The sequence below is a fragment of the Protopterus annectens genome, chromosome 2.part1 (genome assembly GCF_019279795.1).
Source record: "Protopterus annectens isolate FY-2018-M chromosome 2.part1, PAN1.0, whole genome shotgun sequence".
Taxonomy (NCBI): Eukaryota; Metazoa; Chordata; order Ceratodontiformes; family Protopteridae; genus Protopterus; species Protopterus annectens.
Window position 1 is genome coordinate 1,362,353,319 of NC_056729.1, and position 19,857 is coordinate 1,362,373,175.

Below are 19,857 nucleotides of genomic sequence, written 5' to 3' on the forward strand. Positions count from 1 at the left end.
GCTGTTATAGCTGGGAAGAGATTATGCCCTTTCCCCACTATAGTGTATATGTAAATAGCAAAAGGTGTGGGGAGGCACAGTCCTCCACACTGGAGGGTGCAGGTGGTTTTGACACCTTACAAAAAAACATTGATTTTAAGTTTACATGCTTAAAGATTATGTCTTGGAGCAAAAGATTTATTTTCTTTGGGGCGGGGGGTTGAGAGTCATTCATACATCTACTTACTATACTCGTGTGTGTGCACACACACACACACACACACACACACACACACACATATATATATATATATATATATATATATATATATATATATATACTGTGATAGAGAGAGTTTCTTTGATTCTTTGACCAGTTAGATAAGCTACCTTGGCCTGATAAGCAAACTATAGTATCATAGCCTATGGGTTGGCTTACAAAGAATGATGTAGAAGACTGCATTAGAGCAGAAAATATATGAAGGCAGCTATAGACAGTTAGTATGAATATGTATTAGCTAAGCATGGAATAGTATAGATCTGATATAATAAGTAGGTTATTTACATTTTAGCAGGATGACCGCTTATTACTTGCCTCTGATTACCCACAATGACGTACAAATGAAATACCAGAAAGCAACTACATTTCAGTTTAAGTGTACACTATTTTGAAAGAGTGGACCATTTCCATGCATTTTTATATTATTCTGCAATCTCCTCCTTCTCCTTGTCTTTCGGCTTTTCCCGGTAAGGGGTCGCCACAGCGGAACTCCAATCTGCCTATTTTGCCGTCTATGATCACCAAATAGTGCTTATAAACATATAGACTTACCTGAAAAATAAGGATTGTTCCAGCAGTAACCAATAAGAAATGGTAAGGTGAAATGTAATCCAGCTGCAGATGTAAAATGATTACATTCAGAAGACCAGTAGAAAATACATAGGTTCAGTACCTGGAAAACAGCAACAAAAAGCCCATTTTAGCCTCTGTGGTTCAGAATTTCAGTCACCTTATTTTGTAATTTTCATTTATAGTCCCTGATAAGATTGTGTCTCACTAAACAACTGGTAAATTCACATGTACTTTGGACTAATAACATTCTACTCCACGTTGACATCACTGACAAACTGATGAAACTAAAAAACTACATTTCAACAATTTTCATTCATGTTCAGTTCCCTAAAATCTTAACTCCTTTTCCACCTGAATGCTCTTCTACATGCATTGTTCCCACACATTCCATTTATTTCTATGTACTTTGCTCCTACCCTTTTCAAAAGATCCCACCATCAGTTCATTTTATCTACCCCCATTACAAATGAAGCCTGCAAAATCCATAAGCAACAGTGATTCAACATAACAACTAAATGAGATTAATTTATAGGAAATCATCAGAAGACAGAATAAGGCCATGATGGTCATGGTCATCAGCAAACAGAAGCCTAGCCCGATAGGGATACCATACAGAAACAAAGAAACATTGCCTGGCAGTTTTGTTTTCACTCTTCTTGAAGATGTGTTCCTCAGTGGTGTTAGATGTACTGCATGTTATGGTATTGTGTGTGAGGAAAGGCTCACAGTACAAGAAATGCAGATTCTGGAAGAAGAAATGAAAGATAATGGAGGTTACTGATGTTTTGCATCATCAGTGAAAATGAAGGTCGATTAACAAAGAATGAAGTTATTCTGTTTTCAGAAATAAATGGTGTCTTTATCTGTGCTGGTAGGATTATATTTAGAACATAAAACTTGAGTAATATGGCAGTCGACTATACACACTTTTGTGTACAGTTACAAAAAATTAAAATAAACATAGATGCAATTATAGTTTGCTATTTATTCCAATAACTGAAGAACTGGAGAATATAACCCTACATTCACTTTGTTATCTCAGTCAGTGACGTAATAAGGGTGAGGTGAAGGGGCGGCTGCCCAGGGTGCAGAGTGTCAGCCTGCATGATAAGGCAGTCCCAAGTGCTCTTTAGTAATAGTATCTACTGGCTTCTAAATGCTGGTATAGCATCCACAGTCAAAGCTGAACACTGTAACACTCCCATGTGTGGTACTTTAGCAAATGATTGCTATTGCAGCAAAACAGTTTCTGACAGTTTAAAAGAAAAATAAATAGTTCTTTTTTCCTTTCGTTTTTTTATGCAAATCCAAGCCCTGCAGTGCCATATGGATGGTATAAATTGTTGCATCTGCTTAGTACATATATAGCAAACAGTTTTCCACAGTTTAAATAAAAAATTATTTTTTAAGATAAATCTGAGCACTATAGTGCACTGCAGCTGCTTGCTATGACTATACAGTTTAGAACAGAAGAAAGATTTGTTTAAGATAAATCTGAGCAATGTAGTGCTCTGTGCATGGTATTTTATAATTAGATTAGTAGTAAGCAGATGCTGCAGTTAAAAAGGAATTGTTTTATTTATTTTATTTTATTTTTATCTGCTTGTTACAAATGTGATAGGAATGGCAGGGGTAGGTGCAGAAATGAGATCTGATTAACTCATGCATTTCAGCAGCACAAAGTAAGATGGGCATTTTTTTGCTCCTCATCCATTAAGTGCCTCCAGATTGGGAAATGGACCCAGGTGCTGAATGAGCCAGATATACCTCTCATCTTAAGTTACCAGCTACAAAGAAATTAATTACGGCTTCCAGTTTTATACTTAACAAGAGGATGTTGAAAAATCTGCTAAGTTCTATATCTGGAAAAATACTCATCCCTCATCTCAAAAAAAAGTTCTGTTGCTATCTACATTTATATCACTCATTCAAATCAGGTGTAAAATTTATTCCCAAAAGAAGTGTAACTTATTGATCTGATATGGTGCACCCAGACAAATACATGTTTATGGATGTTATATTTGCACCACATATAAACCAAGTTAGGAATGATGAAATCATGTGCTATCAGAGCTTTACTCTGGTTAAAAATTTAAATAAAATATAAATAAATAAATATATAAAATAATAAATCAACAACAGAAATGGACCGATTAGTGTAGATAATAATGATCCACAGAGAAAAGTGGTGCCATTTTCAAATCAGTTGAGTTCTCTAGCATGTACTTCTCTGAAGTACAAGCTAAAACTAAAGGTCTGTGGCTGAAAAAAGTTTGCTGATGACTGCAAACTGGGAGAGGTCATAGACTCTGAAGACGATGTCATAATCCTACAAGAGGGTCTTACACAAACAAATGATTGGTGCCAAATTCATGGCCTTAAACTCAATGCAAAAAATGTGTTATCATCCCTTTCAGTAAAAGTGATGTGGCTGCTATCACATCAGTAACAACACCCTATGTACATACTCAGTGATGAGAGACCTGGATACACAGGTTGACACCAACTTTACCTTTGATCACCGTGTCTCCACAGTGGTAAGAAGGGCATTCTAAATTGTACATCTCATAAGTAAGGGCATTGCCTTCAGAAAAAAAGAAGTTATAACCTCCATGTACTCGTCTCTCATCAGGCCAATAACTGAGTACAATGCTCCTTTTGGTATGTACCTTTCCAAGCACCTGCAGCAACTGGAGAGACCTCAAAGGTTCCTCACAAGGAAAATTCAAGGTCTTCAGCATTTGTCCTATGAGGATCTTCTAAAATCAGTGTCACTTTATTTGGTTTCATACAGATTACTCAGAGGCAATCTATGCCTTGCATATAAGGCATTCATTGACCCTGCTTTACTGGAAATTCTGCATATCCATAAGTCAAATGGTACATGAGTTATTCACTCTAAAGGCCTTAACCTGGTATATGACATTAGTAGAACCTGCTAGAGGGACAGATTTGCCTCCCAGAGCTTATCACATCTTTGCAACATACTCACACTTTATGTCAAGCAGTGCACCTCATTAGCTCTCTTCAAATGCAGTCTGGACGATTGGATGGATAACCGTAAATTGATTGGAAACTGTAAATTCAGCCCAGGGGTTCTACCTGTGTCCCTACTGGATAGGGATAATAAGTGCTGATCATGGAAATAAGGGTAAAACTTGGCTAGGCTTGAAAGGGCCCTAGGATCATTAGCCTAGCAACCTCCTATGATCCTATGATCGTATGTCTCTGTATGTTAAGTGCATTATATAGTACTTTGTTAGAGATTATAAACATTTATACTGTTTTATGGATGCGTAGATATATTTGAAAATAAACTTGGCCTACAGAAAGCTAATCTAGCATCTCTGCAAGCCGCACAGAGCAGTTACTAGATAAATCTTCCACTTTTTCCCAAAAGGCAGTTTTCATGGTATAAAGGCATTTCAGTCGGTGTGGTAGACTATGCAGTTAAACTTCTGTCTCTCATTCCTGTCCATCTGATCTTTATCAGTATCCTTCACCAACAAAACTGTGTACTAAACTCATCAGTTCTGTCTCTTCTTGAGACTATTATTTAATTTATTATTTTTTTTAGAGATTCTGTCCCTCAGAACAATGAAACTATTTTCCATCCAATAACACAGTATAAGTGGAGAAGTAAAAGAGTTATCCTAGTGACAGTTTTTTCTCCAAATATAAACTGTCAGTGTGTATATGGAAACAGTAGTACAGTTTTAACTATTAAATGTGCAATTCAGGGGTTTACACATCTGATCAGATGCCACATAAACTCTTCCCAAAAAATCATATTCAGATTTGTCACTGACCTACTTTTTTGTAAAATCTAGAAGCTCCTACAGGACATTTGAGTCCAAACCAATAACAGCCGTGCCCATCTTTTCTCTTCTTCTTTAAATCAGTGTACTCTCCTGTTTCCAACTCATCTGTCCTGTTTTAAGGATCTAGGTTATCTGAGGTCATTCTGGCACAATTACTCCATGTCATATCTCTCAACCTCTTAGAGCAAGAAATCTGCACAAAGTTATAAATAAAAGTGGGGAAAAAGGCCCAAAAATAGGGACAATGTTTAAATATTGTTCTTACAAACTTAGAACATTGATAGAATAACAGGTTTTACATTAGCATGAATTTTCTAAAGGACATAATGTCTGAAACTTAAATGTTTTTCATTATTTTCTAACTTCAGTCTTTAGTAACTTGCCAGTAATTTGCCAGAAAACCACAATTTTATGAAAAATAGACCAAAAACATGAGGCAAAAATCTGGACATTCGGCAAAAACCTGTACAGTTGAGACATATGCAGTCCATGTGCATAAATACATTTTAAAGACAGAAGTAATCTTTAATTCAGATTACTGTGTGATCTTCACACTGAGCATGCACACATGGATTACCTCCCACCAGTGTGTGAGCCATGTCAGTTTAGTTTTCAGCTTGCCCCAACAGCAGCTATATATATGTGTGTGTGTGTGTGTGTGTGTGTGTGTGTGTGTGTGTGTGTGTGTGTGTGTGTGTGTGTGTGTGTGTATATATATATATATATATATATATATATATATATATATATATATATAAAAAATAACTAGAGAGAGAGAGAGAGAGATTCATAGACACGTATAGACACACACACACACACACACACACACACACACACACACACACACACACACACACACTAAAATCAAAATCAGCCACCTTGGCAGCAGACAGTTTACCTGTAGGGTATCTGAAATTAGCAGCAAACACCCTTGCCTACCATGCCTCTGTCCTTATATACCATTCTATCTCAGAAAACTATATCCCAGATAACAATGTTTTGGAGAAGGAATGAGGTTTAAGGGAAGGCAGAACATGAATGTAATGTATTGTTCAATTGACAATGACTGCATAGAAGATAATATGTGATGTATAATGTTTGCAACCTTCAAATATGTTAATATGGTTTCTTTTCATTTATATAAATGTATGATGGCCTATGTGATAAATGATAATTCAGTAAAGATTTTTTATTAAAAAAAACCTCTTAAAATACCTCGTTAGTAATAACCTCCTATTTAACATCAAACATGGTTTTTGTTCCAAATATAGTATCACATTTGCCATTCCAGTTTTCAGAAACTATATATATATATATATATATATATATATATATATATATATATATATATGAGAAATTCTGGCCACTTAGTATCATATCTTTTCTAGAATTTAACACTGCATCTCACCAAAATGTACCCAAATAACTTTCATCCCACAATATCTCCCATTCAGCTCTGTCAAGCTTACTTCAAATGGTTTACTATCACATACTCAAATCTACTCTGCTTGAGTGTTAAGATGACCAAATCACATGTTCGGAAATCTCAACACCGAACACAAAGAATGTCAAAGGCAGCATTTTAGTAAAGTCTAAATTTCGAAAATGTCAGCTTTACTGAAATGCTGCACTTCCGCACCCCCCCTGCACCCCCATGTGGGGGGGATGTGGCTCCCACCTCCCCTACTTATATATTCAAACTCCAAGATCGCACTACAGTGAGGGAAAGGGTACATTTCCCAATCCTCACTATAATGCGATCTGCACCACGATGTCGAACCTTACAACAGTGAAAGCTCACTATTGTAAGGTTCAACATTGTGGCATTCGTAATTTGGGTTCGGCCAAAGGCAGTTTCGCACAAATGTAAATCGCACAAAATTCGATCGACAAAGTGATTGTAAGCCATCTCAAACAGATAGGTGGTATAATAGCTTCAAGACATTTTCATCCTTCCTACCTGTTTACTTTGGAGTCTCATGGGGTTCAATACATGCTCTCCTCTTATTTAATAAACTTCACATAACCACCAAGTATGCAATCTTAATACAACACATAATACAATCGGCAGATGATGCCACACTCATCTGCTCTGCCCCAAACATCTCAAAACTTAAAGGCATCAACCAGGAGCCATTCTCATTCATTGAACCATGGCTAAGAAAATACCATCTTCTTCTAAATTTTAATAAAAGCTAAACTAATGCTCTTTACCCCAAACCATATCTCAGACCAAAAATAATCTTTCAAATTACACTCTGAAAATTGTACAGAATGTAAGTGGTACAACAATCAAAGATATTAGGGATCACACTAAAATCTGATCTACACATTTGCCAAGTTGTTAAAAACATAAACCTGGTTTATTATACAGAAGTAAACAACTCTCACTGACAGCACTAGGAAAGCCACTGCATCAGCCAACTTACCACCCTCTATTCTTTATACCTCACCCATCCTGGTTAAACTTCATACTAACCAAATACATGAAAGTGGACAGCTGTTACACCAATCTACCTCCAAAAAGTCACTACTGCATAGCCCCCACAACACCTTACCTCCTCACAACACATATTGCCCATAGCCTAATGTATAAACTAGAAAACTGTCCAACACTATAAAACACTGTACATGTTATTCCCCAGCCTGTGAGGTAACGCCCTGTGAATAACTCACTTTTATTTACCACCAAACCTAATAATACTGCTGGTGACATAGCCTACTCTAGCTACATCTCCAAACCATGGAACTCCCTTCCACTAGGCTTAAAGCAATTTGAAAAACTAAATGTTTTCAAAAAAGATAACTCATGGTTATAATTGTGGTTAAACCCAGGCTAATATCTTAACTGTAGGCATCAAAAATACTATTTGAATGACTACTTACTATTTCACTGCTTACTAATGCTGCTCTAGGCAACTTTCTGGCTCCTAACCTTCAATCTATTTAAAAATACAAGACCCTCTTATTGCTTGCACTTTTATTGTATTACCAAATAAAAGGCAAAACTAGCACATCAGCTTTAAACATTAACAGTTTCCAAAATACAAAAGTCCAAGCATTTGCAGTCTACCCATTGTCGCTATGGCTCAGCCAGTCAGGGAAGGGGGCAGAGGTATGAGGAATCAGATCTGAGATACACGACATAAGGTAAATTTATGTGCATATTTATGAGTTTTTCTGATAATTCTTTAAGACATTAGGCCTACAGTGGAAGGTATCATAAACATCCATGGAGGTCTCAGGATACTCCTTTAATTATGAAACACCCAAAATCATGTCTATATGATAGTTTCTGGAAAAACAGATAAGGGAGAAGTTGAATTTAATTGTGATGGTACTTCTTTCACTTATTGCTAAAGATGACACAGTGGTGCAGCAGTAGCGTTGTCGCCTCCCAGCAAGAGGTTCACCCGTTTGATTCTTGGTTGGTGTACCTTCTGTGTGGAGTCTGCATGTCCTCCCTGCATTCATGTGGGTTTCCTCCCACTTTACAAAGACATGCCCCTGGAGCATTTCTCTCCTGGCCTCCACTGAAAATTGGCTTCATTCCAAGTCAGACTTTCCCAGTAAATAAATGTTAAAACTGAAATGCTTTCCTTGGGGTATGATCTAGATGAGCTTTAATGGAGCAACTCAGAAATAAAAACAAAATACATTAACCACTGGAAACTAATATCCCTACCCTTTGAAATAAAGACTTTTGAGAAACCGTATGTCTACCCCCCCCCCCCCCGCAAACTGACATCATCTGGACCTTTGTTCTAGCCAAACAACAAATATAGGTTCATAGGTTCATAGGTAGATACTCGGCTATCTGCTCTAGGGCATTTATAAGCCTAGCCAGAGTGTATTTGGCTTCTGCCTCCCTATTAGATTAGCCTACTGTGCCTATGTAAAGTAGATCACAGAAGGTACCCTTTTAAGATTAGTTTACTGTGCCTCTGTCTAGCAGGGACACAGAAGAGATCCCAGGGGTGAATTTGCGATTTCCCATCCACGCGTCCAGATTTCACTTGAAGAGGGTCAGCGAGGGGCTATGTCTAACATGAATTGGGATTCTATTCCAGAGTGAGGGGAGCCTCTGGGAAATGAATCTGTCCCTCCAGCATGTCCTATTTATTTTTGTGCTGAGGTTTAAGTCCCCGGAGTGTGTAGCTCTAAGGGACTTGGATTTTTTGAGGTGGAGCATGTCCATTAATTCTTGGTTTGACATAGCTTTGTACGTCAGGCATAGATCGCCTCTGAGTAGGCAGTAAGCAACTGAGTAGAGCTGGAGTTTCTTTAGTCGAGCTGCATAGGACATCTGTTTGTAGCCTATGATCCTCTTGGTGAGGTACTTTTGGGGTCTCTCCAGTTGCTGCAGGTGTCGGGTAAGGTACATTCCAAAAGGGGCATTGTATTCAATTATGGGCCTGATGAGTGACGAGTAGAGGGGCACAATGACCTCTCTTGATCCAGATGCGAACCCTTTCGTGATAAGGTGGGCTATATAGAAGGTCTTTCTAACCACTTTGGCTATGGGATTATCAAAGGAGAGATTACTATCTACGTTGGTCCCCAAATCTCTAATTACTTCTTCTGTACTTAATGGATTACCACCTATGTGGTAATTTGTGGGCACCTTGTTTTGCCCAAAGGGGATGACTATGCACTTTTTAGCATTTAGCTTGAGGCCGTGGCTCTGGCACCAAGCATCCATCTCTGTAAGACCCTTTTGGAGGATGCTTGTGTCAGCTGGAGATTCGATTATGGCCCCCAGTTTGCAGTCATCTGCGACCTTTGTCAGCCATAATCCCCCGTGTTAGCCTGAATCTCAGAGAAGTACATACCAAACAAGAGAGGTCCCAGAACTGAGCCCTGTGGGACACCACTTGTAACTGGTGTGGATTCGGACATGGCACCTGTGATTCTGACCATGTGGGTTCTATCTCTGAGCCAGTTTGCAACCCATCTTGTGATATAGGGGTTGATGTTTAAGCTGGTAAGCTTATTTATGATGCCCGAGTGGGTATTGTGTCGAAGGCTTTTGCGAGGTCCAGGTAGGCTGTGTGGACTACCTTGCCCTCATCTATGGCTTTGGTAACTGTTTCAAAGAAATCAACTAGGTTTAAGAGGCAAGATCTGCCCTAAACAAAGCCGAATTGGGTAGGGTCCAGTGTCTGGAGGCTCCCAAAGTCTTTGTTTATGAGTTCCATGATAATACGCTCCATAGCTTTACAGACCAGACTAGTCAGGCTTATGGGGCGATAGTTCCCGGGGTCGGTTGTGGCACCACCTTTGTGGAATGGGACCACTGTAGCTGTATGCCATTCTTTGGGTACATATCCTGTAGTAAGGCTAAGTTTGAACTGTGACTTAATGTGAGGGTTCAGTTCTTCTTGGAGCTTGTGTAAGACATAGCCTGGGACACCGTCCAGTCCCATAGATGCTGTGTTTTTTGCTTTGGAGAGGGCAGCTTTCACCTGTGCATCTGTGATGTCAGGGAGGTTACATTCAGTTGGGATAGGCATTTGCTCCTTTGGGGGGGAAGGGGGGGAGAAGTTTGCACTGAATCTGTCTGCCAGGATGTTGGCTATGTCTGTAGGTTCGGTATATTTTGTACTGTTATGCAACAATTCAGAGCATATCTGGGAGTTTCTACCCATATCCTGACATAACTAAAGAAGGCCTTGTGATTATCTTTAGTTTCTAGGGCAATGTTTCTTTCGAAACTGGCCTTTGATGATTTTATGAGGGATCGAAGTTTCTTGCTAATACTGATCAGAGGTGCCTTCCCTTTTTTGGGATTTTGCTCTGTCATGTAGTAGCTTCCTCCTTCTGTTGTATAGCTTATTTATGGCTGGGGTCCACCAGACCGGTCTCCTGTTTTTAGAGGAGTGAGTCTTGGTTTTATTTGGGATAGCACGATCCATGCATTCCTGCAGGTGCTCATAGAATGCATTTGTAAAGGATTCTGCGGATTGGGATGTATTATCCTCTGGCCCAGGGGCTTCGAAGGATTCCACCTCAGTCTTGAGAAGTGCAAAGTTGGCTTTTGAGAAATTCTTTACAGTGATTTCCTTGGCTGTGGGTGGGGACGGGATATGGATGCCCAGGGACATTTGTTTATGGTCTGATCTTACCAATGAGGGGTTTACCTCTGGTGTGGAACATAGAGTCCCCATTTTGGTGATGACCAGGTCCAATATGTTGTTCCCTCTTGTGGGAGTGGTGACCAGTTGTTCCATCGTGTTAGAGTTTATAAATTTAAGGAACCGTTGGGCGAGGGTGTTTGGGCTTGAGTAGTTTTCCCAGTCAATGTTTGGGTAGTTGAAGTCACCCAATAACATAGTGTTTGGAGAGACCTTCATATTCTCCAGTGTTCTCAGGAATGCCAAGTGGGGTTCCTGTAATAGGGAGGGTGTTCTGTAGCATGCTACAAACTGAAAGGCAGTTTTGCCTGCTGTTAGTTGCACATGGATGGTTTCCGATGCTTCGTGCAGTGCCACTAACCTGGAGGTGTAGGTATCTTTGATGAATATAGATACTCCCCCTCCTTTTGTGCTTCGGTCCGAGTTTTGGGGCCGAAACGCATGGTATGAGTTATAACCTGGTAGTGCTGGGGTGCTCTTGGGAGTCTTGAACCAGGTTTCTGTTACTGCACAGATATCGATTTTCTCCATACTGAGGAGAGCCTTGAGTGCGTGCATCTTGAGGTTTAGACTTCTGGCATTGAGTAGCATTACCTTTAGTTTTTTTATCCTTGGGTTATTTATGGAGGTGGGTTTGTCCTTTGAGCCTTGCCTAAAAAAGGCACTATGGAGGTGGCAAGAACCTTGGCCAGTATACGAAAGTCTAAGGGTGACAGGTGCAAGCCATCCCTAGCGAAGCAACGTGGGTTGTCGAGCATGTCATCCCAGGCTGACAGATACTGGATTCCCTTTGAATGACACCAATACTTTAGCCAATTGTTGAAACTGATCATTTTGTCTTTATACTGTGGCATCATTCTTGGTGAGGGCAAGATGCTACTCAAGGTCAGGGTCATACCAGCCTGGGCTACATGGTCAGGGAGCTCCTCTATGTCTCTTTTCATGTAGTTCAGGGAGGAACGTCTCAGGTCATTCACACCAGCATGGACAATGACGGAGTCATACTTGTACTTGCTTTGGAGTGACCTGAGTGCTTGCGTTATGTGGCGGATCCTAGCACCCGACAGGCAGCTTACAGTGATCTTCTTCTTGTTCAGTCTGGTGAACGGGACGTCAGTGTGCCGGACAATAGAGTCCCCTATAACAAGTGTATTTGGTGTGTTGTTTGGCCTTAAGGGCTGTGACTGTGAGGCACACTGATTTTGTGAGATATGTGATTCGTGGGTATTGTTGAGGGGTGGCTGTTGCTTGGATATCTGCTTAGGAGGTCTTTGCTGTTTAGGCAGATTTTTATTTAGCGCCTCTGAGTATGTTTTTGTGTGTTTATGTGTTGGGTATGCAGATGCAATAGGTCTGTGTGAGACTGGATTTGTGGTGCGGGTGGTTACCTTTTCCTCCTGACTGACTGTGTCAGTCTTGGGTTGAGAGAGCTCTGCCTCCAGTTTGGCTGTGTAACTGCATCTCTCACATGTATTAGAGTTTGTTGGAAGGAGGAGAGGGTTGTCTGTGTACGTAAGGCAACTGTAACATTGCCTCAAAATTCCCAGATTCACCAGCTGGACTGGAGAGTAACCTTGAAACTGACCCTTGGACATACCAGATTAGTATAGGGAACTGATTTTTTACTGATCAGATTAGGGAAGGGAACTGATTTTTCACTTGATCAGGAAGGACCAATCGGGAGCCTAATACTTATAAGAAGTCATAAGTCAAACTGGCAAAGGAAGTAGCAGAATATATGTAGTGGGCATAAAAAGCTAATATAATAGCAGAGATGCACTGAGTGCTTACAACCTTAGAGGTGCTGTGTATCCCAAATCTATGTGGGTGCCAAAGGATGGACAGAATGGCATATCTCCTCCGACCAAATGCCATGGAAGGGAAATGAGGTTCCAAATTCACCAGTGTGCTGGCTGAGGGTGTGGTGATTGTATAACATGTATACACCTAATCCAGGCTTTCACTATAGTATACACCAATAGTATATACATAAAAGTTATATAGGCCACAGTAGGTTAATAGTTGTGAACAAATTATGTTCTATTTGTTTGCTCATGTTTTTCACAGAAATTGTATTAACCATAAACTCATGGCTGATGACCATCTTAGAGATCTAGGCCATAAAGAGCTTTTGAGATATCACTTTTAAAGCAAAATAGTTAAATGTCATTTACAAACATTCACGCAGAGAATGACATCCCTTCAAAACTAGTGTAAATGCCTACAGTTGTGTCATTCTCTTGTCTCACATGACAAAAATGGTGGATTGGAATCAGATGCTCCAATAATACAGTTGATGACCCATCTGACAAAAGATACTTTAATCCTGTATCCACCAAAGAGACACTTTGGAGATGTTAGGAAAGGTTTCTAGGTGCTCCAGTGTAACAAACGGATAAGTGTTGTGTGATTCAAGTATTTTGTTTTGCAGCTAGGAACTTCCCATGGAAGATATTTATTTCGCTAAACATGTCAATGTTCTTTTATATCACCAAATAACCAGTCAACCTACATAACATAATCAATTCTTGTGCATAGCCAATCCTTCACACTGAAAACATCCGCAATGATCTTTGAAACACAAAACGATAAACATTCATATACAATATAATTTGTTAGCTTAAAAATTTAAGACATACTTTCCAAATGTGAAAACTTATAAATTCTGTCCTCTTTTGTCAGATTGTTTTTTATATTTGTTAACCAGATTAGTCCAACAGAGCCCCGAGAGACCTTTTTCTGTGGAGACCAAGGAGAAAAGCTCCAGGAAAGTAACTAGTAAAAATAAGAAAAAAAAACTAATAATTCAAATTGTAAGATACTTAACAGTACAAAAACAGAGAAAGAGAAATATTCAACAGGAATATTTGCAAGGACAAAGTACAGTATTTTGAAAATGCAGTAGCAATATGTTTGAGGAATTTGGTCAGCATTAAGTTATATGCAAGGAAATATAGCAATGCCTTAAAATAAAAAAAATATATTTTCTAATATGTATTATACAATGAATGGCAATTAACATTCTAAAACGAGCACGCAGATTGGCCAGCCCAACCACCATGCCGGTTGTAAATCCAAGAATATACCAATGGAAAAAGGTCCGGTCGCCCAGACTTTTTTCCGTTGGTATATTCTTTAATTTTAACTTTTATTTTCCAACAAAAATAAAAACAAAATTTGTAGTCTGGACTCCGGACATATGAGAAAGACACCATGCAGAAAATACAAGGGAAATCAGGTACGCTGTTTAAAACTAAAGACACATACCTGATTTCCCTTGTATTTCCTCCATTTTGTGTCTCTCCTACCCTAAACTTCCTGAACCTTTTTTTTTTTTTTTTTTTAATTAAAAAAAAAACAAATTAAAAGCAAAGTAGTGGAGATCTTTTCTCCGTTGCTTACTTTCCCAAGCACTGATGTACTGGGTATGCGTGGGAGCGCAAGTCCCATACACATGCGCAGTACATCAACACAAGGAAGCAGTATACCACCACCTGCGGAAGAACAATAATGCACTGTTATACAAAGACATTATTTAAGAAAAGTACGTTTTTTTTCTTAAATAATTTATTTATTTTATTTATTTCCCGTTTGATTACCGGGGAAGTCCACTGGGCCGAGAGAGACCATTTTCATTGGAGGCCTGGGAAGAAAAGCTCCATAATACAGGTTACAGAAGAGATAACAGTCAAATAAAATAAAAGTTAAAAGCACATATACAAATACATATCAAATTCAATACAAGGCATGAGCAGTTTTGTCCATAGCAAAACTATCATATGGATTATAAAATACAGATTTATTTTAAAGAAATTATTCACACAGTCCAGTCAAAGGCTATTTACAGTGTATACATGATGCAAGAGATCATATGGGATTTAGCTATGGAAAGATATAGCAAGCTATAAGGAGCTTAGGAACACAGGGGGGTACCCTCCCAAGGGCTTTTACTTATAAGAGATCTAGGTAGGGAGAAAGCAGTTACATTTCCATTTAGAAGAGAGGTAGGAGTGAAGCTGAGTTTTGAATTTGTCTGTGTTTGACATTGTCCTTAGAATGGATGGGAGGGAATTCCATTTTTTACCTAGGGAGAAGGAGAGGAGAAGTTGTCCAGCAGGACGTTTAGGTTTGTGGACAGTAATTAAATTTTGGTGTTCAGATCTGAGAGTTCTATTTGGGGTATTAGGGGGGAAGGATGTTTGTCAGTGCGGGGCATTTGGTTGGATTAAATATTAGCCATCTTAGCTGTGGTAAATTGGCGGTAGTCCAGCTGATTTTTGAGTCCTAATCAATTTAGAGATTGGAGAGTAATACAGTGATGGGTGGACTGTTTGGCTTTCATGGCAATTCTGGAAATTTTGTTATAACAGCTTTCGAGTTTGGAAGTGATGGTGGAGGATAGGTTGGTTAATAGAGGGCACCATACAATAGACAGGGAAGGAGGTAAGTAGAGGCCATGTAGAGGTCATTGTATAATTGCAATAACTGACTCAGTGGTTGTGGTGTATTGAAATTTACCCATAGTTGGCTTTATTTAATCACTCGGTCTTCGTCCTCATGATTAAACCATCTTCAATATACCACACCGACGTCATCGGTTATTGCTATAATATACAATTCAGAGTAACATCATGACATAGTACATCAAAGATGCATTTAACAGCATAGGTATTAACTGCAGAGAGAGTAATATGTGTAGACAGTTTAGATAGGAAATACCAGGCAGATATGTTAATCGAGAGAAGAAGAAAAATTCTTTAGGTTATTAAAACAGTAATCTATCTCAAATTATACAAAATATAAAAACTGTATTAAATATGTTATAAATAGTGTGTCTCAATATTAATAAATTTAAATACTCCACCAAAGGTATATCAAAACTACCATAGTCTGGCAGTTCTCATTTTAAGTACACTAGATGGGGAAACACTATTGTCTGATATTGGTGCTCAAGTGGCATTCAGATGTAATTGTCACAACAATTCTTTATATTCTTAAAGAGTGCATTTGTGGTTATGGGATTCGCTAACACAAGGAACCATCACTCTAGAAGGTAAGTAGAAGTGGCGAGTAATGCTGAAAGACAAAATCCATGTTTAACCACGGATGGTATCGCTCAGAAATGCCTCATGTAAAGATATAATGGGGGGGTATTTACTCAGAAATGCCTCAAGTAAAGATATAATGGGGCTATTCACTAAGAAATGTCTTGTGTAAAGATATAATGGGGCGGTATTCACTCAGAAATGCCTTGTGTAAAGATATAAAGGGGCGGTATTCACTCAGAAATGTCTCGTGTAAAGATATAATGGGGCGATATTCATAGGTTCATAGGTAGGTACTAGGCTATTGGCCCTAGGGCCTATACAATCCTAGCCAAAAAGGTTTCCTGGATTTCGCCACCCAAGAAAATTATTTTCCTGTGCCCCTGTTGAGCAGAGCCACTGAGGTGATCCCCGGGATAAATTTCCTATTTCCCATCCAACCATCAAGATTTTTCTTGAAGAGTGCTAATGAGGAGCTTTGTTTGATATAGATAGGTAGTTTGTTCCACAGTATGGGAAGTCTCTGGGACAGAAATCTATCCCTCCAGCATGTTTGTTTATTGAGGTGACAAGGTTTACATCCCTAGAGCATGTAGCTCAGAGGGATTGGGGTTTCTTTAAGTGGAGTATGTCCAACAGCTCTGGGTTTGACATAGCTTTGCACGTTAAGCCGAGATCACCTCTGAGTAGGCGATATGAGATGGAGTAAAGATGGAGTTTTTTTAGATGGTCTGTGTAGGGCATCTGTTTGAGGCCAGTAATCCTCTTTGTGAGGTATTTCTGCAGCCTTTCCAGTTGTTGTAGATGTCTTGTGAGCTACATACCAGAAATGTGCCTCGTGTAAAGCTGTAATGGCTCAGTATTCACTCAGAAATGCCTCGTATAAAGATATAATGGGGTGGTATTCATTCAGAAGTGTCTTGTGTAAAGATATAATGGGGCAGTATTCACTCAGAAATGTCTCGTGTAGAAATATAATGGTGCTGTATTCATATCCATGTCAGCAAATTCTTCACAAGCACAATATGTACTCCACATACATGCTAAGATCTTCTTACACTGGCTGGTATATATTAATGTATGTTTTTATATGCTTGTGTGTAAATATACAAGTGTATCCAAGTGCATACACTGTGGATGCATTTATTTCATGCTGTCAAATTACAATACAGTGAAACTCATTTTACTGACTTCAGCTTGGACTACACCACCATGAACATTTTTCAGAACTGGCAATAGTAAGAATATTTATAATAAAACATAACTGCAACATAAAATTGCTTTTGCCAAAGGAACTCCGTGAGCCTGCCATTTAGGGGGTTATACCCAGCATATTCCCTACTGTTATATTCTTTCTTAAGGTAGCAATTCCTCAGGTAAGAGGATATACCCTCACTCTCACTTTCCAAACATAATTCAACCATTGAGAGGCAATATGAAATTGGGTGTGAAGCTCTCCTTCAAAATCATAAGTTTTGAGATATTCTTTGACTCAGTGTTATTCCCTTCAGTAAGAATGGTATGCTAAGTTTTAGTATAAATGTACACTGTATTCAGAAACGATAAAGAAATGAAAAACCAGATACTGCAACTTCACCAATTATAAAAGGAGAACATTTGTTTTTCTTCAGCGAACAGCTGAGGTTTGTACATCTTTGTTTGTTGAAATGAATTTCAACTTGCAGATGTTGACTACAGATAGATAGGTAGACATCTATTTTTTAATGCTGTATTTATTTGATTTAAAAGGGAAGGGGACTGCCATGACCAAAGGCAGAAAGAGTAAAATAGGACAAAACCAGAACAGCACAGAAAATAAAATTAGTGCAGTCAAATAACACAGGCCCAGTGGCCCAAGAACACCACATCACAGTTTTAAAGTCATGTTTACAAAATGCAGGAATACAGTAGTTAAATCAAAAAGGTAAAGCAATGGCCATAAGAGCACTTAATAAATAAAAGTTATGTCCCCCTAACAAAAATTATTAATAACTACCACTAAAGCATATGTGAATGTTGAAAAGCACTTCCATGTATCATTTAATTTCACAGCATTACATACTTGTTACTAAATACAGCTACTTAAAGATAACTGACAATCAGATTCAAGGGGTATTCAGAAATGATTAACACTTCTACGAAGTATTAAGCACCTCAATCAATGTTGCACCAAGCATGTATCTGAGATGCAGCTTGAGTGACATTCTGTTTAAGTAGCAAAAATAAACACATATCAGATTATGGTGGGTTCTGAATACCTACTCACAATATTGATCCAATTACCACTAAAGCAGCAGAAGTCAGAGAAATATTCTTTTAATATAATCTTAAACTTCTGAAGGTCCATCAGGTTTCTAATCTATGGTGACAGCATACCTCTCAACAGTACAGATTCTCAGAATGTCCAGATTTTTGCCTCATATTTTTGGTCTGTTCCTCATAAAAATTATGTTTTTTCTAACAAATCACTGGGATGATCTTAGGATTAAAATCACTAAATAATGATATGTATTTCAGTTTCAGAATTCATATCCTTCAGAAAATTCATGCTAATGCAAATCCTGTTATTCGAGTAACTATCTAAGTTTATAAGACCAATATTTAAAATATGTCCCTATTTTTGGGCATTTGTCCCCCCATTATGACAGGCTTTGTCCCGATTTCTTATAAGAGGTTGAGAGGTATGGGTGACAGACTAATCCTTCTGGCTATGACTGCTTTGTTAAAAGCTCTTTTGCTAATCACATGGTTATAGGTTTGTATTTTTTAGAGATAATGATCCTTACTTCACTGACCTTGATGGATTATGCTGTGTGTTTCCAGTTTTGTAGTGTCCAGCAGAGATTTTTCTAGGTATAATAATTTAAATGCGGAAACATTCATCATTTGTATTATCACAGCTGTTATTAAGAAACACTGACAGTTCTTCTCCCTGCCCCCTGAATATGCAAATAAGACTTGCCTTTGTAAGACTAGTGGTGCTTGTGAAGTAGCATACACTGCACAGTTTGTGTGTGTGTGTGTGTGTGTGTGTGTGTGTGTGTGTGTGTGTGTGTGTGTGTGTGTGTGTGTGTGTGTGTGTGTGTTTTCTGCTTGAGACTGACCAACTCCCTACATAAGTTAGAGCTTCCATTTATGACATAAATTATTCACTAAGCTAACTTACTACTACAAGTCTGCCACAATAATGAAAGAGCATTGCAAAGAACAGTATGTTTCGACCTGTCACTCTTTCTTTATATTATCTCGAGTACGCTTGGACCTGTCACTCTCTTTCTTTCCATGATCTTTCCTGCCAGTGATTGACTGATTTTTTACTAAAGTCATATCACCAGGTAGAATAGGATACAGCAATAGGGTTCTATTTATTTCTATTTACTTAAATATGTGGGATTACTTGTAAGACAGTCAGCTCTTGCACACAGGTTCTATGTTAAGTGTAAATGTGTGGAGACAAGAGGACAGTAATATCCAGTGTTACAGAGAAAACAACAGAGTGTTTGAACATACTGCTTGCAAAATAACCTAAGGTTTGAGACAACATTAACAAGACATTTTAGTTCAGATGAGCCAAGGTTGAGAAAGATGAAGAATAAAAAGCAGTTGTGTAAAAGGCTGACTGGAAAAATATTAATCAAGGAAATGGCATAATGTTAGGAAATGTAAATGGTTGCAGTGATACCTATAAGCTTAGTACCAAGCCCTAAATTAGCACTGCACCCATAAATTACAAAAAGCCAACTCCCACTAATTTCTGTGCTACAAACACATAGCTTGATGGCTGCCTAGCAACTCATTACTAAAACAATGTAGGGCTACGCAAGCCTGTATTTATGAGACTGTGCCTGTCCGTACTATGCATTTCTCGAAGAAGTCATACAAATTACATTAGGACCTTAACTCACTTTCACTTCTATTTGATTGTTTTCATAAGCCTTACATGTCATGTTTTCATGTCACACGTCTCGTTTACAATAAAAGGCTTTTTAACATGCTGATCATATTGTAACAGTGAAACGACTATG

General features: G+C 38.6%; 1 protein-coding gene across 8 annotated transcripts in view; it reads right to left on the reverse strand.

The window, feature by feature from the left end:
* RBM47 (RNA binding motif protein 47) overlaps window positions 1–19,857 on the reverse strand; it is an 876,418-nt gene that overhangs the window by 615,197 nt on the left and 241,364 nt on the right. For all 8 annotated transcript variants that reach the window (XM_044062819.1, XM_044062821.1, XM_044062826.1 and 5 more), the window contains exon 2: window positions 812–932. The gene's annotated coding sequence lies outside the window, so the exon portion shown is untranslated. The remainder of the gene's footprint in view (window positions 1–811; window positions 933–19,857) is intronic.